Below are 4,988 nucleotides of genomic sequence, written 5' to 3' on the forward strand. Positions count from 1 at the left end.
ATTTAAAGTGTTGGTTATCAGGTTAATGTGAACTGGTTTATTTGTACTTCCTTGATTACAGTTATGGCTGAGCATTTTTTAGTGGTCTCTTTCTATATGTTATGAATTTGTGTTAGACTAAAATCCTTTCTGACCCTTCAGATCATAATCTCATGTTCTCATATGTTTAAGGATCAGCCATTAATCCATTGTTGGTTTTATTATTAAGAATCAGTTGGGAAGCACAGCTCCACCTTGTAAAAATCTTGGGGAACAAATGTTCTTTTCTTTCTGTGGATGCTTCTAGTATTCTTCAATTCTTTTCTATCTGTTATGATATTTTTTTTCAGCATCTTCACTTGAAGATAGTCACAAGGAAGTAGGAGGAACAAAACAAAACAGATGAAAAGAAAAACCATGGCACACATGTGGAAAAAAATGATTTAGAGATTCTTAATTGATCATTTGTACAGAATCCATCCTGAGATTTTTGAATCAGAAAAGAGCTACCAAGCAAATGCATTGCTATATATGTGAAATCAATGTAAGTCAAATCCAAAAATTTGCAAGAACATATTTTTTACATGACACAGGAAATACAAATTTTTCTTTGAAAATATTTCATGTCATTCCTTCACATAGGATATTGTTGACCCTTGTCACATATTTATTTCAGTGTGACTGTGAATCATTTTTATGAAAAAATCAAATATTGTGAGGCAGGTATTGGAGTAGACACCAATTAAGATGCTCTGTAATTATACAGAATAGGAATCCTGCTGGATTTTTATCATGGTGCTGGCTGTGAAATTAAACAGAACTAGAAAGATTGAATATTTTAAAGGTTTAATTTGTAGTCTGCAGAGATGTTGGGTATTCTGTGAGAGGAGTTAAGGAGGACTCTATAATTTGTCTGATCAATTTTTGATGGAGATATTAGAAGTTTTTACTTGAGATCTGTTAAGTATGCCAATCAAACCTCCAAGAGGTGATCCCCTAAGATGCAGGAGAAAGGATTTGGTTCGCCAACATGTGGCACCTCATAGTATTAGTAGGTACTTTGTAGCCATTTGTTACATGAGCCAATATTTTGTTTTGGGAATTTCTGATATGATATTTTTTTTGAATGATTATTAAAGCTTCACAAAGTTTTATTATATTGAGATTGCACTAATATACACTGAATCAGGTTTCCATATATCTCTCTTCTATCATTATTCATAGGTTATTGAAAATATTGGTTGCTTGAGACTAGGATGACATTTTCTTAGAGAAAATAAGGGAATATAAGAACACTGTTGCAAAATAAAAGAATAGCAAATTCTCTGTAAGTTATGGTGTTATTGTGTTATAAAAGTTCCATGAACTGGAAACATTTCAAAGGTCCTGTAAATCAATGATGCTGTAGAAATCAGTAGAAAATCTGAACAAGATAATGACTGGGAGAGAAATTTGTTTGAAAAGCAGTGTAACTGTTTAGAATGGGCCCATGTGATCCAGAAGCAAGCATGCTCAGGGAGAGGATCCTAGGAGGTCTGGATATGAGAAAGGGAGCACCTTCCTTTTGACTTCATCTTTTTGTAATAGACCTGCTAACTGATCTGTATCCATTGACAAATGATGGATGCTAGCACCTTATTTCATTGTGTCTACTTATATTTACAAAAGGATTCTCAAATGCAATTATAATAAATGTTTATCTAGAAATTTAATAAACATTTTCAAAGACTCAATTGTGTGATACAGTTTTAAAATACAACAGAAGTTTTGTAGATTGGTCATTTTTGTCTAAATAGTGCCATGGTAATAAATAACTCCAAACATTACATTAAATTCATAAATGCAATAAAATGGTTATTCATAAATTTAAAAAGAAAAGAAATTGCCTAATAGATAAATCTTTCTCATTATTACACACATTACAATCTACTTATATTTTATTGGCTGATGAAAGTCACAAGACAAACTTAAATTCCAAACTCTAAAGTCTACTATTCTTGAAAGACATAGCCTGGCCATCCAGGTCCAATGAAGATATGCAAAGAATGTTTTGCTCTCATAAAAGAAACCCTGGCAAACCTATTTGGGCCAGGAGAAAGGCTGCACTTCATGGTGACAGCATGTATTGACTAGCATGTGTGCAAGAGGCACTAGTTGATTCTCAGTACCGCATATAAATAAATGAATAAAATAAAACCAAAAATCACTTGCCTCTGAGAGCACACCCCCCAATGACCCAACAACTTTCCCCTAGGCCCCATCTCTGAACATTCATCATTTCCCAAGAGCACCACCCAAGGGAACAATTCTTGAACACCTTGGCCTTTGGGGGACTCTCAAGTCCAAACTATGGCAATCTCTTAAGTAAAAACAAATTAATAATAATAATAATAATAGGCACACAGCCATCCATCCTTCCCTTTCCCTTTCTCCCCTGTCCTTCCTCCTCTCCAGGCCCCCATGTCCGCCATGGGCGGGGGGAGGGGGGGCGCCCTGGCCGCCAGCATGAGTTCCTTTAGCTATGAGCCTAGACTTCCTACAAGTGGCACTATGTGGAGACTCCCTGGGTGCACATCTCCAGCATGCGCAGCGGCTACAGCACCGCATGCTCCACTTACTCCAACTACTGGGCCCCGGTGTCCTCCTGGTCTCCGTGACCCGCAGCTACTGTCCAGTTCCGGCTCCTTGATGCACAGCCTGGAGAACCTAGACCTGAGCCAGGTAGCCGCCATTAGCAACGACCTCAAGTCCATCCGCACTCAGGAGAAGGTGCAGCTCCAGGACCTCAAGGACCGCTTTGCCAGCTTCATCGAGCGCGTGCACAAGCTGGAGCAGCAGAACAAGCTGCTGAAAGCCGAGCTGCTGGTGTTGTGCAGAAGCATTGGGAGCAGTCCCGCTTCTGGGCGCTGTAGGAGCAGGAGATTAGCCACATGCGCCTGGCGGAGGGACGCTACCCCTGAGAAGCAGGCGCTCCAGGGCGAGTGCAAAGTGCTGGAGGAGACTCTATGCAACCTGCAAGCATGCTAGGAAGAGGAGGTGCTGAGCCGCGAGGACGCCAAGGGTCACCTGATGCAGTTGCGGGAAGGCACAGAGGAGGTGGCGCTGGCCCCAGCTGAGCTCCAAAAGTATATCCACAGCCTGATGGACGAAATCGCTTTTCTAAATCTCCAAAGCCTCATTCTGTCTCAGCCTTTCCTTCTCTCTTTTTAGGCTCCTCCTCTCCTTTAGAACTTGTTCTTATTTTCATTTCTCCGCCCTTTGCTGCCTCTGTTTTCTCACCGCTGTCTCTCCCCTTCAGTCTCAGTCTCTCTCTCTCTCTCTCTCTCTCTCTCTCTCTCTCTCTCTCTCTCTTTCTCTCTCTATATCTCTCTATCTCATCTCTCTCTCTCTCTCTCTCTCTCTCTCTCTCTCTTCTTCCTCTCTTTCTTCCCCTCCCTCTCCCCCTCTCCCCTTCTCCCCCTCTCCCCCTCTCCCCCTCTCCCCGTCTCCTCCTCTCCCCCTCCCCCTCTCTTTCTTTGCCTCCATCTATCATTCCTATCTTGCCTTCCGCGGTCTCCCTGGGTACCCTGCCCGCGCCCCCAGTCCCACCCACCCGCCAAAGCTCCCTAGGTGCTGAGCAGGGGAGCCCAGCCTGTGTGCAGAACAGGAGCCCCAAGGTGCTGGCCTGGCAAATCTCAGCGCCCTGTTTGCTGGCGGACGCCCTCCCCAGGATAGCGCCAGGCCAGCCCAGGAGGAAATGCTCCAAGACTGAGCCAAAATTCCTGGGCAGCTTGGGGCTTTCTGGCTCCAAAACACTCTTCCCCTCCAGAGTCCCCGCGGCACCTGGCGGATCTCAGAGACCCCAAAGACCTAATCTCTAGGTTCCAGCCAGGGCGCCACCCCAGGAAGGAAGGGTGTTCCTGCACAGGAGGGGATTTGGGGAAGACCTGTAGCCCTAGGAGGCTGCCCCAGGGGTCCAGAGGTTCCTTATGAGCCCATTTCTCTGAGAGAAGTGCTTTCCTCTTTGTCACTGCAGGTTGTTGGCACAGGACCTGAAGCCAGACTCCTAGGGAGCTTTTCTGTCTACCCAAGGACAAGATATTAACGCTAATGCTGTCCAACTCCATCTGACCCTGAGAGGGAGATTCAGTCAAGGTGTCTGCCCTCCACAGAAATCCACTGCTTTGGTAAAGAAGTAGCAGCAATATTAAAAGACGCCTTTCAAAAGACAATAAATTCATGGCTGTCATGCAGATAGAAAATGAGCATGTTCCAAAGATTTTATTTAGCTCATTGTTAATGAGGGAACAAGTAGAATTTACAACCAGTCCTAAGAACGGACTTAGATTAGGAAAAGCAGCTTGCACATGCAAAAAGAATTGAACTCTTGTACTCCAGGAGGGATAGGTACCACTACAACCTGTAGCAGACAGAATTGCAGATCTGTAGACTATCTATATCTATATTTATATCTATATCTATATATGTTTTTTTTTGCGGGGGGGGGGGGGCTGAAGGCACAGCTCAGTGGTGGTGTGCTGGGCCAGCATGTGAAAGAACCTGGGCTCAATCTCTGGTAGTGGCCCTCTACTAGTGTTAGGTAGACTGTAGGGAAAGAGGAAAGGGAAATCACATATTCACACATTGTGTCTAACCTTTAAGGACTTCATGCTCTACTAATTGTTGTGGTACTAATCAACAGCTGCTGAGGTTTGATTCATTGACTTCTACTCTTTGCCACTTCTGATCTTTCCTTAAATGTCATTTAAAGCAAGTCATTGTCCATTATGCAGATCAAGAAATCTAGGTGCAAAGAGGTCAAGAACCTTGCAGATAACTTGCAGGTAAGTCACACAACTGGCACAAAGAGGGGTCAGGACTAGAATCTAACTTGTCTGCCTCTGTACAGCCTGGTTCTTAGATAATAACACACTACATCCTATTGTGTTTATGCTAAAAAAAAAAAAAAAACAAAAAAAACAAAAACTGGGAGGGTTTCTTCATTCCAAAAGCTGGGTGAGTTTTTTGGT

At 43.1% G+C, this 4,988-nt stretch overlaps 1 pseudogene; it reads left to right on the plus strand.

Annotated features, from left to right (window-relative positions):
- The first annotated feature begins 2,484 nt into the window (after nt 1-2,484).
- Nucleotides 2,485-4,028, plus strand: LOC144255078 (neurofilament light polypeptide pseudogene; annotated as a pseudogene).
- The last annotated feature ends 960 nt before the right edge of the window (nt 4,029-4,988 follow it).

The sequence above is a fragment of the Urocitellus parryii genome, chromosome 5 (genome assembly GCF_045843805.1).
Source record: "Urocitellus parryii isolate mUroPar1 chromosome 5, mUroPar1.hap1, whole genome shotgun sequence".
Taxonomy (NCBI): domain Eukaryota; kingdom Metazoa; phylum Chordata; class Mammalia; order Rodentia; family Sciuridae; genus Urocitellus; species Urocitellus parryii.